The sequence below is a fragment of the Thunnus maccoyii genome, chromosome 9 (genome assembly GCF_910596095.1).
Source record: "Thunnus maccoyii chromosome 9, fThuMac1.1, whole genome shotgun sequence".
NCBI classification, from domain to species: Eukaryota; Metazoa; Chordata; class Actinopteri; order Scombriformes; family Scombridae; genus Thunnus; species Thunnus maccoyii.
In genome coordinates this window covers 947,914-965,401 of record NC_056541.1, presented here as the reverse complement: position 1 = coordinate 965,401, position 17,488 = coordinate 947,914, and the positions used below count along the sequence as shown (strand labels likewise).

The following is a 17,488-nucleotide window of genomic DNA, read 5'->3' as shown; positions in this document are numbered from 1 at the left end:
AATCAATCCGCACACCAGCGACCAATCGCAAGCCCTCTTGCAAGCGCTCCCTATGATACTTGGGTGGGGGGCGGGGGGAACAGAGAGTCCAAAACGGAGGCAGCTATCCTAGCCTGTTGGATGCCTTGCACCGCTGGCGTTTCAAATCAAAGCTGCTGCACAACAGAGAGCTGCTTTGCACTCAGTTATGAGAGGAGGCCACGATACTGTTACCTCTTTGAATGAGCTGTGTATAAATGTCAAGACAAGGAAACGGAACAGCGGAGAGAAAACAGAGAGAAACTCTGGGAGCTGCTGTGAATGACTAGCGAGCCGGCTAGCGAGTTAGCGCTTAGCTGGCCAGCTACAGCAGCTCACCAACCAGCCCCGTGAATGTCACTACGCCACCAAGTTTTCGGCTCCACCTAACAGCCCCTGCAGCCAGGCCTCTCTGCGATGGACAGTCGGGTCTCCCGGGACCTCTTTCCTTCTCCCGCTCTCTCTCCCTCTTCCACTCGGGACTTTGTGCCCTTTGGATGCCTCATCCAGACCTTTCTGATTACGACTGTCTTACCCACGTTCAGATGCAAAACCGCTTCTCCACGTTAGCTAGACTTTCCCTACGTAAGTAGAAGAAATGCCTAAAAGCCTTTTGGAGAATGCGGGCGTCGATCCCGCTACCTCTCACATGCGAAGCGAGCGCTCTACCATTTGAGCTAATTCCCCTACCAAGAAAGGGAAGCTATCTAGTTCCGTGCTGCACTTCCCTTCCTTCCTCCCCTGTGGAGGATTCGTGATACTGGAGGGGGAAAAAAACCTATCTTTATTTGGTGTCTCCACTTAGGAAAGACACCCATGAAACCCTCCAGACCTTCCAGGTCTGTGTGAAGACCTCCCAATCAATTGCGCTCTTCACGCCTCTGTTCCAACGCCATCCTCGTCAGCTCATGTTCAATTCAATCTTCTGTCTTTACACGACTACAAGTTAACAAGAAAAGCCACATTTCACCACTGCAGGGGGGAGTGATTAAAAGTGAAGAGAGTGCTTTTTAGACGACAGGGGAATTAGCTCAAATGGTAGAGCGCTCGCTTAGCATGCGAGAGGTAGCGGGATCGACGCCCGCATTCTCCACAAGCCTTTCCCGCTGTCTCCGCGTAATGGTGCCTGGGACTTTCTCGTGCACTACAGCAAACAACCCCATCTGTGCGGTTAATTCAGAGGTGAGATAGAGAGAGTCCTCTTACATGTAAGGTCAGCACTCTGCTGGCATGTCCTTTCTTCCCGCGCATCATTTCTTTCAACCTCCTCCTCCAGTCTTAACTTCTGCATAAAGTTGAATTTTTCTCAACTTCCCTTTGAGCAGCAGTGGCAGTTTTTGAGAGTCCACGTCATACTGAAAGGCGTCCTGTTGTGTCTCCAGTGTTGGAGTCTGCATGTGTGAACGGGCTGTTAGACTGTCAGCTATGATTCAATCCTTCCCAAAAGGCTCCTCAACTATTCACACCTTCAGTCCCGTGACTCTGACCGCTCTCACGACCGCCACGTTAGCCGACGTCAATGCGTTTCACAGATTGTCCATACAACGCCACGGCTGTATGGACATTGAAACCCCGTCAACAGACGAGGTGGCCGAGTGGTTAAGGCGATGGACTGCTAATCCATTGTGCTCTGCACGCGTGGGTTCGAATCCCATCCTCGTCGAGTCAGCTTGACTTTAGTCTGCTGCGTTTACATGTCGTGGAGCTAACCGGCTCCATGACTAAGGCCTCCATGCGGCAGCATTTAAGGCAGTGAATTCAACTCATCTAATCACAGGGTCCGGTCAAGGAGGGGAAATCAATCCGCACACCAGCGACCAATCGCAAGCCCTCTTGCAAGCGCTCCCTATGATACTTGGGTGGGGGGCGGGGGGAACAGAGAGTCCAAAACGGAGGCAGCTATCCTAGCCTGTTGGATGCCTTGCACCGCTGGCGTTTCAAATCAGAGCTGCTTTGCACTCAGTTATGAGAGGAGGCCACGATACTGCTACCTCTTTGAATGAGCCGTGTACAAATGTCAAGACGAGGAAACGGAACAGCGGAGAGAAAACAGAGAGAAACTCTGGGAGCTGCTGTGAATGACTAGCGGTGGCCCAGCCGGCTAGCGAGTTAGCGCTTAGCTGGCCAGCTACAGCAGCTCACCAACCAGCCCCGTGAATGTCACTACGCCACCAAGTTTTCGGCTCCACCTAACAGCCCCTGCAGCCAGGCCTCTCTGCGATGGACAGTCGGGTCTCCCGGGACCTCTTTCCTTCTCCCGCTCTCTCTCCCTCTTCCACTCGGGACTTTGTGTCCTTTGGGTCCTATGGATGCCTCATCCAGACCTTTCTGATTACGACTGTCTTACCCACGTTCAGATGCAAAACCGCTTCTCCACGTTAGCTAGACTTTCCCTACGTAAGTAGAAGAAATGCCTAAAAGCCTTTTGGAGAATGCGGGCGTCGATCCCGCTACCTCTCACATGCGAAGCGAGCGCTCTACCATTTGAGCTAATTCCCCTACCAAGAAAGGGAAGCTATCTAGTTCCGTGCTGCACTTCCCTTCCTTCCTCCCCTGTGGAGGATTCGTGATACTGGAGGGGGAAAAAAACCTATCTTTATTTGGTGTCTCCACTTAGGAAAGACACCCATGAAACCCTCCAGACCTTCCAGGTCTGTGTGAAGACCTCCCAATCAATTGCGCTCTTCACGCCTCTGTTCCAACGCCATCCTCGTCAGCTCATGTTCAATTCAATCTTCTGTCTTTACACGACTACAAGTTAACAAGAAAAGCCACATTTCACCACTGCAGGGGGGAGTGATTAAAAGTGAAGAGAGTGCTTTTTAGACGACAGGGGAATTAGCTCAAATGGTAGAGCGCTCGCTTAGCATGCGAGAGGTAGCGGGATCGACGCCCGCATTCTCCACAAGCCTTTCCCGCTGTCTCCGCGTAATGGTGCCTGGGACTTTCTCGTGCACTACAGCAAACAACCCCATCTGTGCGGTTAATTCAGAGGTGAGATAGAGAGAGTCCTCTTACATGTAAGGTCAGCACTCTGCTGGCATGTCCTTTCTTCCCGCGCATCATTTCTTTCAACCTCCTCCTCCAGTCTTAACTTCTGCATAAAGTTGAATTTTTCTCAACTTCCCTTTGAGCAGCAGTGGCAGTTTTTGAGAGTCCACGTCATACTGAAAGGCGTCCTGTTGTGTCTCCAGTGTTGGAGTCTGCATGTGTGAACGGGCTGTTAGACTGTCAGCTATGATTCAATCCTTCCCAAAAGGCTCCTCAACTATTCACACCTTCAGTCCCGTGACTCTGACCGCTCTCACGACCGCCACGTTACCCGACGTCAATGCGTTTCACAGATTGTCCATACAACGCCACGGCTGTATGGACATTGAAACCCCGTCAACAGACGAGGTGGCCGAGTGGTTAAGGCGATGGACTGCTAATCCATTGTGCTCTGCACGCGTGGGTTCGAATCCCATCCTCGTCGAGTCAGCTTGACTTTAGTCTGCTGCGTTTACATGTCGTGGAGCTAACCGGCTCCATGACTAAGGCCTCCATGCGGCAGCATTTAAGGCAGTGAATTCAACTCATCTAATCACAGGGTCCGGTCAAGGAGGGGAAATCAATCCGCACACCAGCGACCAATCGCAAGCCCTCTTGCAAGCGCTCCCTATGATACTTGGGTGGGGGGCGGGGGGAACAGAGAGTCCAAAACGGAGGCAGCTATCCTAGCCTGTTGGATGCCTTGCACCGCTGGCGTTTCAAATCAAAGCTGCTGCACAACAGAGAGCTGCTTTGCACTCAGTTATGAGAGGAGGCCACGATACTGCTACCTCTTTGAATGAGCCGTGTATAAATGTCAAGACGAGGAAACGGAACAGCGGAGAGAAAACAGAGAGAAACTCTGGGAGCTGCTGTGAATGACTAGCGGTGGCCCAGCCGGCTAGCGAGTTAGCGCTTAGCTGGCCAGCTACAGCAGCTCACCAACCAGCCCCGTGAATGTCACTACGCCACCAAGTTTTCGGCTCCACCTAACAGCCCCTGCAGCCAGGCCTCTCTGCGATGGACAGTCGGGTCTCCCGGGACCTCTTTCCTTCTCCCGCTCTCTCTCCCTCTTCCACTCGGGACTTTGTGTCCTTTGGGTCCTATGGATGCCTCATCCAGACCTTTCTGATTACGACTGTCTTACCCACGTTCAGATGCAAAACCGCTTCTCCACGTTAGCTAGACTTTCCCTACGTAAGTAGAAGAAATGCCTAAAAGCCTTTTGGAGAATGCGGGCGTCGATCCCGCTACCTCTCACATGCGAAGCGAGCGCTCTACCATTTGAGCTAATTCCCCTACCAAGAAAGGGAAGCTATCTAGTTCCGTGCTGCACTTCCCTTCCTTCCTCCCCTGTGGAGGATTCGTGATACTGGAGGGGGAAAAAAACCTATCTTTATTTGGTGTCTCCACTTAGGAAAGACACCCATGAAACCCTCCAGACCTTCCAGGTCTGTGTGAAGACCTCCCAATCAATTGCGCTCTTCACGCCTCTGTTCCAACGCCATCCTCGTCAGCTCATGTTCAATTCAATCTTCTGTCTTTACACGACTACAAGTTAACAAGAAAAGCCACATTTCACCACTGCAGGGGGGAGTGATTAAAAGTGAAGAGAGTGCTTTTTAGACGGCAGGGGAATTAGCTCAAATGGTAGAGCGCTCGCTTAGCATGCGAGAGGTAGCAGGATCGACGCCCGCATTCTCCACAAGCCTTTCCCGCTGTCTCCGCGTAATGGTGCCTGGGACTTTCTCGTGCACTACAGCAAACAACCCCATCTGTGCGGTTAATTCAGAGGTGAGATAGAGAGAGTCCTCTTACATGTAAGGTCAGCACTCTGCTGGCATGTCTTTTTTTCCCGCGCATCATTTCTTTCAACCTCCTCCTCCAGTCTTAACTTCTGCATAAAGTTGAATTTTTCTCAACTTCCCTTTGAGCAGCAGTGGCAGTTTTTGAGAGTCCACGTCATACTGAAAGGCGTCCTGTTGTGTCTCCAGTGTTGGAGTCTGCATGTGTGAACGGGCTGTTAGACTGTCAGCTATGATTCAATCCTTCCCAAAAGGCTCCTCAACTATTCACACCTTCAGTCCCGTGACTCTGACCGCTCTCACGTCCGCCACGTTACCCGACGTCAATGCGTTTCACAGATTGTACATACAACGCCACGGCTGTATGGACATTGAAACCCCGTCAACAGACGAGGTGGCCGAGTGGTTAAGGCGATGGACTGCTAATCCATTGTGCTCTGCACGCGTGGGTTCGAATCCCATCCTCGTCGAGTCAGCTTGACTTTAGTCTGCTGCGTTTACATGTCGTGGAGCTAACCGGCTCCATGACTAAGGCCTCCATGCTGCAGCATTGAAGGCAGTGAATTCAACTCATCTAATCACAGGGTCCGGTCAAGGAGGGGAAATCAATCCGCACACCAGCGACCAATCGCAAGCCCTCTTGCAAGCGCTCCCTATGATACTTGGGTGGGGGGCGGGGGGAACAGAGAGTCCAAAACGGAGGCAGCTATCCTAGCCTGTTGGATGCCTTGCACCGCTGGCGTTTCAAATCAGAGCTGCTTTGCACTCAGTTATGAGAGGAGGCCACGATACTGCTACCTCTTTGAATGAGCCGTGTATAAATGTCAAGACGAGGAAACGGAACAGCGGAGAGAAAACAGAGAGAAACTCTGGGAGCTGCTGTGAATGACTAGCGGTGGCCCAGCCGGCTAGCGAGTTAGCGCTTAGCTGGCCAGCTACAGCAGCTCACCAACCAGCCCCGTGAATGTCACTACGCCACCAAGTTTTCGGCTCCACCTAACAGCCCCTGCAGCCAGGCCTCTCTGCGATGGACAGTCGGGTCTCCCGGGACCTCTTTCCTTCTCCCGCTCTCTCTCCCTCTTCCACTCGGGACTTTGTGTCCTTTGGGTCCTATGGATGCCTCATCCAGACCTTTCTGATTACGACTGTCTTACCCACGTTCAGATGCAAAACCGCTTCTCCACGTTAGCTAGACTTTCCCTACGTAAGTAGAAGAAATGCCTAAAAGCCTTTTGGAGAATGCGGGCGTCGATCCCGCTACCTCTCACATGCGAAGCGAGCGCTCTACCATTTGAGCTAATTCCCCTACCAAGAAAGGGAAGCTATCTAGTTCCGTGCTGCACTTCCCTTCCTTCCTCCCCTGTGGAGGATTCGTGATACTGGAGGGGGAAAAAAACCTATCTTTATTTGGTGTCTCCACTTAGGAAAGACACCCATGAAACCCTCCAGACCTTCCAGGTCTGTGTGAAGACCTCCCAATCAATTGCGCTCTTCACGCCTCTGTTCCAACGCCATCCTCGTCAGCTCATGTTCAATTCAATCTTCTGTCTTTACACGACTACAAGTTAACAAGAAAAGCCACATTTCACCACTGCAGGGGGGAGTGATTAAAAGTGAAGAGAGTGCTTTTTAGACGACAGGGGAATTAGCTCAAATGGTAGAGCGCTCGCTTAGCATGCGAGAGGTAGCGGGATCGACGCCCGCATTCTCCACAAGCCTTTCCCGCTGTCTCCGCGTAATGGTGCCTGGGACTTTCTCGTGCACTACAGCAAACAACCCCATCTGTGCGGTTAATTCAGAGGTGAGATAGAGAGAGTCCTCTTACATGTAAGGTCAGCACTCTGCTGGCATGTCCTTTCTTCCCGCGCATCATTTCTTTCAACCTCCTCCTCCAGTCTTAACTTCTGCATAAAGTTGAATTTTTCTCAACTTCCCTTTGAGCAGCAGTGGCAGTTTTTGAGAGTCCACGTCATACTGAAAGGCGTCCTGTTGTGTCTCCAGTGTTGGAGTCTGCATGTGTGAACGGGCTGTTAGACTGTCAGCTATGATTCAATCCTTCCCAAAAGGCTCCTCAACTATTCACACCTTCAGTCCCGTGACTCTGACCGCTCTCACGACCGCCACGTTACCCGACGTCAATGCGTTTCACAGATTGTCCATACAACGCCACGGCTGTATGGACATTGAAACCCCGTCAACAGACGAGGTGGCCGAGTGGTTAAGGCGATGGACTGCTAATCCATTGTGCTCTGCACGCGTGGGTTCGAATCCCATCCTCGTCGAGTCAGCTTGACTTTAGTCTGCTGCGTTTACATGTCGTGGAGCTAACCGGCTCCATGACTAAGGCCTCCATGCGGCAGCATTTAAGGCAGTGAATTCAACTCATCTAATCACAGGGTCCGGTCAAGGAGGGGAAATCAATCCGCACACCAGCGACCAATCGCAAGCCCTCTTGCAAGCGCTCCCTATGATACTTGGGTGGGGGGCGGGGGGAACAGAGAGTCCAAAACGGAGGCAGCTATCCTAGCCTGTTGGATGCCTTGCACCGCTGGCGTTTCAAATCAGAGCTGCTTTGCACTCAGTTATGAGAGGAGGCCACGATACTGCTACCTCTTTGAATGAGCCGTGTATAAATGTCAAGACGAGGAAACGGAACAGCGGAGAGAAAACAGAGAGAAACTCTGGGAGCTGCTGTGAATGACTAGCGGTGGCCCAGCCGGCTAGCGAGTTAGCGCTTAGCTGGCCAGCTACAGCAGCTCACCAACCAGCCCCGTGAATGTCACTACGCCACCAAGTTTTCGGCTCCACCTAACAGCCCCTGCAGCCAGGCCTCTCTGCGATGGACAGTCGGGTCTCCCGGGACCTCTTTCCTTCTCCCGCTCTCTCTCCCTCTTCCACTCGGGACTTTGTGCCCTTTGGATGCCTCATCCACCCTTTCTGATTACGACTGTCTTACCCACGTTCAGATGCAAAACCGCTTCTCCACGTTAGCTAGACTTTCCCTACGTAAGTAGAAGAAATGCCTAAAAGCCTTTTGGAGAATGCGGGCGTCGATCCCGCTACCTCTCACATGCGAAGCGAGCGCTCTACCATTTGAGCTAATTCCCCTACCAAGAAAGGGAAGCTATCTAGTTCCGTGCTGCACTTCCCTTCCTTCCTCCCCTGTGGAGGATTCGTGATACTGGAGGGGGAAAAAAACCTATCTTTATTTGGTGTCTCCACTTAGGAAAGACACCCATGAAACCCTCCAGACCTTCCAGGTCTGTGTGAAGACCTCCCAATCAATTGCGCTCTTCACGCCTCTGTTCCAACGCCATCCTCGTCAGCTCATGTTCAATTCAATCTTCTGTCTTTACACGACTACAAGTTAACAAGAAAAGCCACATTTCACCACTGCAGGGGGGAGTGATTAAAAGTGAAGAGAGTGCTTTTTAGACGACAGGGGAATTAGCTCAAATGGTAGAGCGCTCGCTTAGCATGCGAGAGGTAGCGGGATCGACGCCCGCATTCTCCACAAGCCTTTCCCGCTGTCTCCGCGTAATGGTGCCTGGGACTTTCTCGTGCACTACAGCAAACAACCCCATCTGTGCGGTTAATTCAGAGGTGAGATAGAGAGAGTCCTCTTACATGTAAGGTCAGCACTCTGCTGGCATGTCCTTTCTTCCCGCGCATCATTTCTTTCAACCTCCTCCTCCAGTCTTAACTTCTGCATAAAGTTGAATTTTTCTCAACTTCCCTTTGAGCAGCAGTGGCAGTTTTTGAGAGTCCACGTCATACTGAAAGGCGTCCTGTTGTGTCTCCAGTGTTGGAGTCTGCATGTGTGAACGGGCTGTTAGACTGTCAGCTATGATTCAATACTTCCCAAAAGGCTCCTCAACTATTCACACCTTCAGTCCCGTGACTCTGACCGCTCTCACGACCGCCACGTTACCCGACGTCAATGCGTTTCACAGATTGTCCATACAACGCCACGGCTGTATGGAAATTGAAACCCCGTCAACAGACGAGGTGGCCGAGTGGTTAAGGCGATGGACTGCTAATCCATTGTGCTCTGCACGCGTGGGTTCGAATCCCATCCTCGTCGAGTCAGCTTGACTTTAGTCTGCTGCGTTTACATGTCGTGGAGCTAACCGGCTCCATGACTAAGGCCTCCATGCGGCAGCATTTAAGGCAGTGAATTCAACTCATCTAATCACAGGGTCCGGTCAAGGAGGGGAAATCAATCCGCACACCAGCGACCAATCGCAAGCCCTCTTGCAAGCGCTCCCTATGATACTTGGGTGGGGGGCGGGGGGAACAGAGAGTCCAAAACGGAGGCAGCTATCCTAGCCTGTTGGATGCCTTGCACCGCTGGCGTTTCAAATCAAAGCTGCTGCACAACAGAGAGCTGCTTTGCACTCAGTTATGAGAGGAGGCCACGATACTGCTACCTCTTTGAATGAGCCGTGTATAAATGTCAAGACGAGGAAACGGAACAGCGGAGAGAAAACAGAGAGAAACTCTGGGAGCTGCTGTGAATGACTAGCGGTGGCCCAGCCGGCTAGCGAGTTAGCGCTTAGCTGGCCAGCTACAGCAGCTCACCAACCAGCCCCGTGAATGTCACTACGCCACCAAGTTTTCGGCTCCACCTAACAGCCCCTGCAGCCAGGCCTCTCTGCGATGGACAGTCGGGTCTCCCGGGACCTCTTTCCTTCTCCCGCTCTCTCTCCCTCTTCCACTCGGGACTTTGTGCCCTTTGGATGCCTCATCCACCCTTTCTGATTACGACTGTCTTACCCACGTTCAGATGCAAAACCGCTTCTCCACGTTAGCTAGACTTTCCCTACGTAAGTAGAAGAAATGCCTAAAAGCCTTTTGGAGAATGCGGGCGTCGATCCCGCTACCTCTCACATGCGAAGCGAGCGCTCTACCATTTGAGCTAATTCCCCTACCAAGAAAGGGAAGCTATCTAGTTCCGTGCTGCACTTCCCTTCCTTCCTCCCCTGTGGAGGATTCGTGATACTGGAGGGGGAAAAAAACCTATCTTTATTTGGTGTCTCCACTTAGGAAAGACACCCATGAAACCCTCCAGACCTTCCAGGTCTGTGTGAAGACCTCCCAATCAATTGCGCTCTTCACGCCTCTGTTCCAACGCCATCCTCGTCAGCTCATGTTCAATTCAATCTTCTGTCTTTACACGACTACAAGTTAACAAGAAAAGCCACATTTCACCACTGCAGGGGGGAGTGATTAAAAGTGAAGAGAGTGCTTTTTAGACGACAGGGGAATTAGCTCAAATGGTAGAGCGCTCGCTTAGCATGCGAGAGGTAGCGGGATCGACGCCCGCATTCTCCACAAGCCTTTCCCGCTGTCTCCGCGTAATGGTGCCTGGGACTTTCTCGTGCACTACAGCAAACAACCCCATCTGTGCGGTTAATTCAGAGGTGAGATAGAGAGAGTCCTCTTACATGTAAGGTCAGCACTCTGCTGGCATGTCCTTTCTTCCCGCGCATCATTTCTTTCAACCTCCTCCTCCAGTCTTAACTTCTGCATAAAGTTGAATTTTTCTCAACTTCCCTTTGAGCAGCAGTGGCAGTTTTTGAGAGTCCACGTCATACTGAAAGGCGTCCTGTTGTGTCTCCAGTGTTGGAGTCTGCATGTGTGAACGGGCTGTTAGACTGTCAGCTATGATTCAATACTTCCCAAAAGGCTCCTCAACTATTCACACCTTCAGTCCCGTGACTCTGACCGCTCTCACGACCGCCACGTTACCCGACGTCAATGCGTTTCACAGATTGTCCATACAACGCCACGGCTGTATGGAAATTGAAACCCCGTCAACAGACGAGGTGGCCGAGTGGTTAAGGCGATGGACTGCTAATCCATTGTGCTCTGCACGCGTGGGTTCGAATCCCATCCTCGTCGAGTCAGCTTGACTTTAGTCTGCTGCGTTTACATGTCGTGGAGCTAACCGGCTCCATGACTAAGGCCTCCATGCGGCAGCATTTAAGGCAGTGAATTCAACTCATCTAATCACAGGGTCCGGTCAAGGAGGGGAAATCAATCCGCACACCAGCGACCAATCGCAAGCCCTCTTGCAAGCGCTCCCTATGATACTTGGGTGGGGGGCGGGGGGAACAGAGAGTCCAAAACGGAGGCAGCTATCCTAGCCTGTTGGATGCCTTGCACCGCTGGCGTTTCAAATCAAAGCTGCTGCACAACAGAGAGCTGCTTTGCACTCAGTTATGAGAGGAGGCCACGATACTGCTACCTCTTTGAATGAGCCGTGTATAAATGTCAAGACGAGGAAACGGAACAGCGGAGAGAAAACAGAGAGAAACTCTGGGAGCTGCTGTGAATGACTAGCGGTGGCCCAGCCGGCTAGCGAGTTAGCGCTTAGCTGGCCAGCTACAGCAGCTCACCAACCAGCCCCGTGAATGTCACTACGCCACCAAGTTTTCGGCTCCACCTAACAGCCCCTGCAGCCAGGCCTCTCTGCGATGGACAGTCGGGTCTCCCGGGACCTCTTTCCTTCTCCCGCTCTCTCTCCCTCTTCCACTCGGGACTTTGTGCCCTTTGGATGCCTCATCCACCCTTTCTGATTACGACTGTCTTACCCACGTTCAGATGCAAAACCGCTTCTCCACGTTAGCTAGACTTTCCCTACGTAAGTAGAAGAAATGCCTAAAAGCCTTTTGGAGAATGCGGGCGTCGATCCCGCTACCTCTCACATGCGAAGCGAGCGCTCTACCATTTGAGCTAATTCCCCTACCAAGAAAGGGAAGCTATCTAGTTCCGTGCTGCACTTCCCTTCCTTCCTCCCCTGTGGAGGATTCGTGATACTGGAGGGGGAAAAAAATCTATCTTTATTTGGTGTCTCCACTTAGGAAAGACACCCATGAAACCCTCCAGACCTTCCAGGTCTGTGTGAAGACCTCCCAATCAATTGCGCTCTTCACGCCTCTGTTCCAACGCCATCCTCGTCAGCTCATGTTCAATTCAATCTTCTGTCTTTACACGACTACAAGTTAACAAGAAAAGCCACATTTCACCACTGCAGGGGGGAGTGATTAAAAGTGAAGAGAGTGCTTTTTAGACGACAGGGGAATTAGCTCAAATGGTAGAGCGCTCGCTTAGCATGCGAGAGGTAGCGGGATCGACGCCCGCATTCTCCACAAGCCTTTCCCGCTGTCTCCGCGTAATGGTGCCTGGGACTTTCTCGTGCACTACAGCAAACAACCCCATCTGTGCGGTTAATTCAGAGGTGAGATAGAGAGAGTCCTCTTACATGTAAGGTCAGCACTCTGCTGGCATGTCCTTTCTTCCCGCGCATCATTTCTTTCAACCTCCTCCTCCAGTCTTAACTTCTGCATAAAGTTGAATTTTTCTCAACTTCCCTTTGAGCAGCAGTGGCAGTTTTTGAGAGTCCACGTCATACTGAAAGGCGTCCTGTTGTGTCTCCAGTGTTGGAGTCTGCATGTGTGAACGGGCTGTTAGACTGTCAGCTATGATTCAATCCTTCCCAAAAGGCTCCTCAACTATTCACACCTTCAGTCCCGTGACTCTGACCGCTCTCACGACCGCCACGTTAGCCGACGTCAATGCGTTTCACAGATTGTCCATACAACGCCACGGCTGTATGGACATTGAAACCCCGTCAACAGACGAGGTGGCCGAGTGGTTAAGGCGATGGACTGCTAATCCATTGTGCTCTGCACGCGTGGGTTCGAATCCCATCCTCGTCGAGTCAGCTTGACTTTAGTCTGCTGCGTTTACATGTCGTGGAGCTAACCGGCTCCATGACTAAGGCCTCCATGCGGCAGCATTTAAGGCAGTGAATTCAACTCATCTAATCACAGGGTCCGGTCAAGGAGGGGAAATCAATCCGCACACCAGCGACCAATCGCAAGCCCTCTTGCAAGAGCTCCCTATGATACTTGGGTGGGGGGCGGGGGGAACAGAGAGTCCAAAACGGAGGCAGCTATCCTAGCCTGTTGGATGCCTTGCACCGCTGGCGTTTCAAATCAAAGCTGCTGCACAACAGAGAGCTGCTTTGCACTCAGTTATGAGAGGAGGCCACGATACTGCTACCTCTTTGAATGAGCCGTGTATAAATGTCAAGACGAGGAAACGGAACAGCGGAGAGAAAACAGAGAGAAACTCTGGGAGCTGCTGTGAATGACTAGCGGTGGCCCAGCCGGCTAGCGAGTTAGCGCTTAGCTGGCCAGCTACAGCAGCTCACCAACCAGCCCCGTGAATGTCACTACGCCACCAAGTTTTCGGCTCCACCTAACAGCCCCTGCAGCCAGGCCTCTCTGCGATGGACAGTCGGGTCTCCCGGGACCTCTTTCCTTCTCCCGCTCTCTCTCCCTCTTCCACTCGGGACTTTGTGCCCTTTGGATGCCTCATCCACCCTTTCTGATTACGACTGTCTTACCCACGTTCAGATGCAAAACCGCTTCTCCACGTTAGCTAGACTTTCCCTACGTAAGTAGAAGAAATGCCTAAAAGCCTTTTGGAGAATGCGGGCGTCGATCCCGCTACCTCTCACATGCGAAGCGAGCGCTCTACCATTTGAGCTAATTCCCCTACCAAGAAAGGGAAGCTATCTAGTTCCGTGCTGCACTTCCCTTCCTTCCTCCCCTGTGGAGGATTCGTGATACTGGAGGGGGAAAAAAACCTATCTTTATTTGGTGTCTCCACTTAGGAAAGACACCCATGAAACCCTCCAGACCTTCCAGGTCTGTGTGAAGACCTCCCAATCAATTGCGCTCTTCACGCCTCTGTTCCAACGCCATCCTCGTCAGCTCATGTTCAATTCAATCTTCTGTCTTTACACGACTACAAGTTAACAAGAAAAGCCACATTTCACCACTGCAGGGGGGAGTGATTAAAAGTGAAGAGAGTGCTTTTTAGACGACAGGGGAATTAGCTCAAATGGTAGAGCGCTCGCTTAGCACGCGAGAGGTAGCGGGATCGACGCCCGCATTCTCCACAAGCCTTTCCCGCTGTCTCCGCGTAATGGTGCCTGGGACTTTCTCGTGCACTACAGCAAACAACCCCATCTGTGCGGTTAATTCAGAGGTGAGATAGAGAGAGTCCTCTTACATGTAAGGTCAGCACTCTGCTGGCATGTCCTTTCTTCCCGCGCATCATTTCTTTCAACCTCCTCCTCCAGTCTTAACTTCTGCATAAAGTTGAATTTTTCTCAACTTCCCTTTGAGCAGCAGTGGCAGTTTTTGAGAGTCCACGTCATACTGAAAGGCGTCCTGTTGTGTCTCCAGTGTTGGAGTCTGCATGTGTGAACGGGCTGTTAGACTGTCAGCTATGATTCAATACTTCCCAAAAGGCTCCTCAACTATTCACACCTTCAGTCCCGTGACTCTGACCGCTCTCACGACCGCCACGTTAGCCGACGTCAATGCGTTTCACAGATTGTCCATACAACGCCACGGCTGTATGGAAATTGAAACCCCGTCAACAGACGAGGTGGCCGAGTGGTTAAGGCGATGGACTGCTAATCCATTGTGCTCTGCACGCGTGGGTTCGAATCCCATCCTCGTCGAGTCAGCTTGACTTTAGTCTGCTGCGTTTACATGTCGTGGAGCTAACCGGCTCCATGACTAAGGCCTCCATGCGGCAGCATTTAAGGCAGTGAATTCAACTCATCTAATCACAGGGTCCGGTCAAGGAGGGGAAATCAATCCGCACACCAGCGACCAATCGCAAGCCCTCTTGCAAGCGCTCCCTATGATACTTGGGTGGGGGGCGGGGGGAACAGAGAGTCCAAAACGGAGGCAGCTATCCTAGCCTGTTGGATGCCTTGCACCGCTGGCGTTTCAAATCAAAGCTGCTGCACAACAGAGAGCTGCTTTGCACTCAGTTATGAGAGGAGGCCACGATACTGCTACCTCTTTGAATGAGCCGTGTATAAATGTCAAGACGAGGAAACGGAACAGCGGAGAGAAAACAGAGAGAAACTCTGGGAGCTGCTGTGAATGACTAGCGAGCCGGCTAGCGAGTTAGCGCTTAGCTGGCCAGCTACAGCAGCTCACCAACCAGCCCCGTGAATGTCACTACGCCACCAAGTTTTCGGCTCCACCTAACAGCCCCTGCAGCCAGGCCTCTCTGCGATGGACAGTCGGGTCTCCCGGGACCTCTTTCCTTCTCCCGCTCTCTCTCCCTCTTCCACTCGGGACTTTGTGCCCTTTGGATGCCTCATCCAGACCTTTCTGATTACGACTGTCTTACCCACGTTCAGATGCAAAACCGCTTCTCCACGTTAGCTAGACTTTCCCTACGTAAGTAGAAGAAATGCCTAAAAGCCTTTTGGAGAATGCGGGCGTCGATCCCGCTACCTCTCACATGCGAAGCGAGCGCTCTACCATTTGAGCTAATTCCCCTACCAAGAAAGGGAAGCTATCTAGTTCCGTGCTGCACTTCCCTTCCTTCCTCCCCTGTGGAGGATTCGTGATACTGGAGGGGGAAAAAAACCTATCTTTATTTGGTGTCTCCACTTAGGAAAGACACCCATGAAACCCTCCAGACCTTCCAGGTCTGTGTGAAGACCTCCCAATCAATTGCGCTCTTCACGCCTCTGTTCCAACGCCATCCTCGTCAGCTCATGTTCAATTCAATCTTCTGTCTTTACACGACTACAAGTTAACAAGAAAAGCCACATTTCACCACTGCAGGGGGGAGTGATTAAAAGTGAAGAGAGTGCTTTTTAGACGACAGGGGAATTAGCTCAAATGGTAGAGCGCTCGCTTAGCATGCGAGAGGTAGCGGGATCGACGCCCGCATTCTCCACAAGCCTTTCCCGCTGTCTCCGCGTAATGGTGCCTGGGACTTTCTCGTGCACTACAGCAAACAACCCCATCTGTGCGGTTAATTCAGAGGTGAGATAGAGAGAGTCCTCTTACATGTAAGGTCAGCACTCTGCTGGCATGTCTTTTCTTCCCGCGCATCATTTCTTTCAACCTCCTCCTCCAGTCTTAACTTCTGCATAAAGTTGAATTTTTCTCAACTTCCCTTTGAGCAGCAGTGGCAGTTTTTGAGAGTCCACGTCATACTGAAAGGCGTCCTGTTGTGTCTCCAGTGTTGGAGTCTGCATGTGTGAACGGGCTGTTAGACTGTCAGCTATGATTCAATCCTTCCCAAAAGGCTCCTCAACTATTCACACCTTCAGTCCCGTGACTCTGACCGCTCTCACGACCGCCACGTTAGCCGACGTCAATGCGTTTCACAGATTGTCCATACAACGCCACGGCTGTATGGACATTGAAACCCCGTCAACAGACGAGGTGGCCGAGTGGTTAAGGCGATGGACTGCTAATCCATTGTGCTCTGCACGCGTGGGTTCGAATCCCATCCTCGTCGAGTCAGCTTGACTTTAGTCTGCTGCGTTTACATGTCGTGGAGCTAACCGGCTCCATGATTAAGGCCTCCATGCGGCAGCATTTAAGGCAGTGAATTCAACTCATCTAATCACAGGGTCCGGTCAAGGTGGGGAAATCAATCCGCACACCAGCGACCAATCGCAAGCCCTCTTGCAAGCGCTCCCTATGATACTTGGGTGGGGGGCGGGGGGAACAGAGAATCCAAAACGGAGGCAGCTATCCTAGCCTGTTGGATGCCTTGCACCGCTGGCGTTTCAAATCAAAGCTGCTGCACAACAGAGAGCTGCTTTGCACTCAGTCATGAGAGGAGGCCACGATACTGTTACCTCTTTGAATGAGCTGTGTATAAATGTCAAGACGAGGAAACGGAACAGCGGAGAGAAAACAGAGAGAAACTCTGGGAGCTGCTGTGAATGACTAGCGGTGGCCCAGCCGGCTAGCGAGTTAGCGCTTAGCTGGCCAGCTACAGCAGCTCACCAACCAGCCCCGTGAATGTCACTACGCCACCAAGTTTTCGGCTCCACCTAACAGCCCCTGCAGCCAGGCCTCTCTGCGATGGACAGTCGGGTCTCCCGGGACCTCTTTCCTTCTCCCGCTCTCTCTCCCTCTTCCACTCGGGACTTTGTGCCCTTTGGATGCCTCATCCAGACCTTTCTGATTACGACTGTCTTACCCACGTTCAGATGCAAAACCGCTTCTCCACGTTAGCTAGACTTTCCCTACGTAAGTAGAAGAAATGCCTAAAAGCCTTTTGGAGAATGCGGGCGTCGATCCCGCTACCTCTCACATGCGAAGCGAGCGCTCTACCATTTGAGCTAATTCCCCTACCAAGAAAGGGAAGCTATCTAGTTCCGTGCTGCACTTCCCTTCCTTCCTCCCCTGTGGAGGATTCGTGATACTGGAGGGGGAAAAAAACCTATCTTTATTTGGTGTCTCCACTTAGGAAAGACACCCATGAAACCCTCCAGACCTTCCAGGTCTGTGTGAAGACCTCCCAATCAATTGCGCTCTTCACGCCTCTGTTCCAACGCCATCCTCGTCAGCTCATGTTCAATTCAATCTTCTGTCTTTACACGACTACAAGTTAACAAGAAAAGCCACATTTCACCACTGCAGGGGGGAGTGATTAAAAGTGAAGAGAGTGCTTTTTAGACGACAGGGGAATTAGCTCAAATGGTAGAGCGCTCGCTTAGCATGCGAGAGGTAGCGGGATCGACGCCCGCATTCTCCACAAGCCTTTCCCGCTGTCTCCGCGTA

The 17,488-nt window shown here is 51.9% G+C and overlaps 18 non-coding genes across 18 annotated transcripts; all 18 read left to right on the top strand.

The window, feature by feature from the left end:
- Window positions 1–1,038: 1,038 nt before the first annotated feature.
- Window positions 1,039–1,111, top strand: trnaa-agc. The gene has a single exon. It is a non-coding gene; the product is annotated as a tRNA-Ala (tRNA).
- A 488-nt stretch (window positions 1,112–1,599) lies between these two features.
- On the top strand, window positions 1,600–1,681 carry trnas-gcu. Its single transcript has one exon. It is a non-coding gene; the product is annotated as a tRNA-Ser (tRNA).
- A 1,169-nt stretch (window positions 1,682–2,850) lies between these two features.
- On the top strand, window positions 2,851–2,923 carry trnaa-agc. Its single transcript has one exon. It is a non-coding gene; the product is annotated as a tRNA-Ala (tRNA).
- A 488-nt stretch (window positions 2,924–3,411) lies between these two features.
- trnas-gcu lies at window positions 3,412–3,493 on the top strand. Its single transcript has one exon. It is a non-coding gene; the product is annotated as a tRNA-Ser (tRNA).
- A 1,748-nt stretch (window positions 3,494–5,241) lies between these two features.
- Window positions 5,242–5,323, top strand: trnas-gcu. The gene has a single exon. It is a non-coding gene; the product is annotated as a tRNA-Ser (tRNA).
- A 1,169-nt stretch (window positions 5,324–6,492) lies between these two features.
- Window positions 6,493–6,565, top strand: trnaa-agc. The gene has a single exon. It is a non-coding gene; the product is annotated as a tRNA-Ala (tRNA).
- Window positions 6,566–7,053: 488 nt separating this feature from the next.
- Window positions 7,054–7,135, top strand: trnas-gcu. The gene has a single exon. It is a non-coding gene; the product is annotated as a tRNA-Ser (tRNA).
- A 1,159-nt stretch (window positions 7,136–8,294) lies between these two features.
- trnaa-agc lies at window positions 8,295–8,367 on the top strand. The gene has a single exon. It is a non-coding gene; the product is annotated as a tRNA-Ala (tRNA).
- A 488-nt stretch (window positions 8,368–8,855) lies between these two features.
- Window positions 8,856–8,937, top strand: trnas-gcu. Its single transcript has one exon. It is a non-coding gene; the product is annotated as a tRNA-Ser (tRNA).
- Window positions 8,938–10,114: 1,177 nt separating this feature from the next.
- trnaa-agc lies at window positions 10,115–10,187 on the top strand. The gene has a single exon. It is a non-coding gene; the product is annotated as a tRNA-Ala (tRNA).
- Window positions 10,188–10,675: 488 nt separating this feature from the next.
- Window positions 10,676–10,757, top strand: trnas-gcu. The gene has a single exon. It is a non-coding gene; the product is annotated as a tRNA-Ser (tRNA).
- A 1,177-nt stretch (window positions 10,758–11,934) lies between these two features.
- trnaa-agc lies at window positions 11,935–12,007 on the top strand. The gene has a single exon. It is a non-coding gene; the product is annotated as a tRNA-Ala (tRNA).
- Window positions 12,008–12,495: 488 nt separating this feature from the next.
- trnas-gcu lies at window positions 12,496–12,577 on the top strand. Its single transcript has one exon. It is a non-coding gene; the product is annotated as a tRNA-Ser (tRNA).
- A 1,177-nt stretch (window positions 12,578–13,754) lies between these two features.
- On the top strand, window positions 13,755–13,827 carry trnaa-agc. The gene has a single exon. It is a non-coding gene; the product is annotated as a tRNA-Ala (tRNA).
- A 488-nt stretch (window positions 13,828–14,315) lies between these two features.
- On the top strand, window positions 14,316–14,397 carry trnas-gcu. Its single transcript has one exon. It is a non-coding gene; the product is annotated as a tRNA-Ser (tRNA).
- A 1,171-nt stretch (window positions 14,398–15,568) lies between these two features.
- On the top strand, window positions 15,569–15,641 carry trnaa-agc. The gene has a single exon. It is a non-coding gene; the product is annotated as a tRNA-Ala (tRNA).
- Window positions 15,642–16,129: 488 nt separating this feature from the next.
- trnas-gcu lies at window positions 16,130–16,211 on the top strand. Its single transcript has one exon. It is a non-coding gene; the product is annotated as a tRNA-Ser (tRNA).
- Window positions 16,212–17,389: 1,178 nt separating this feature from the next.
- Window positions 17,390–17,462, top strand: trnaa-agc. Its single transcript has one exon. It is a non-coding gene; the product is annotated as a tRNA-Ala (tRNA).
- Window positions 17,463–17,488: the final 26 nt, after the last annotated feature.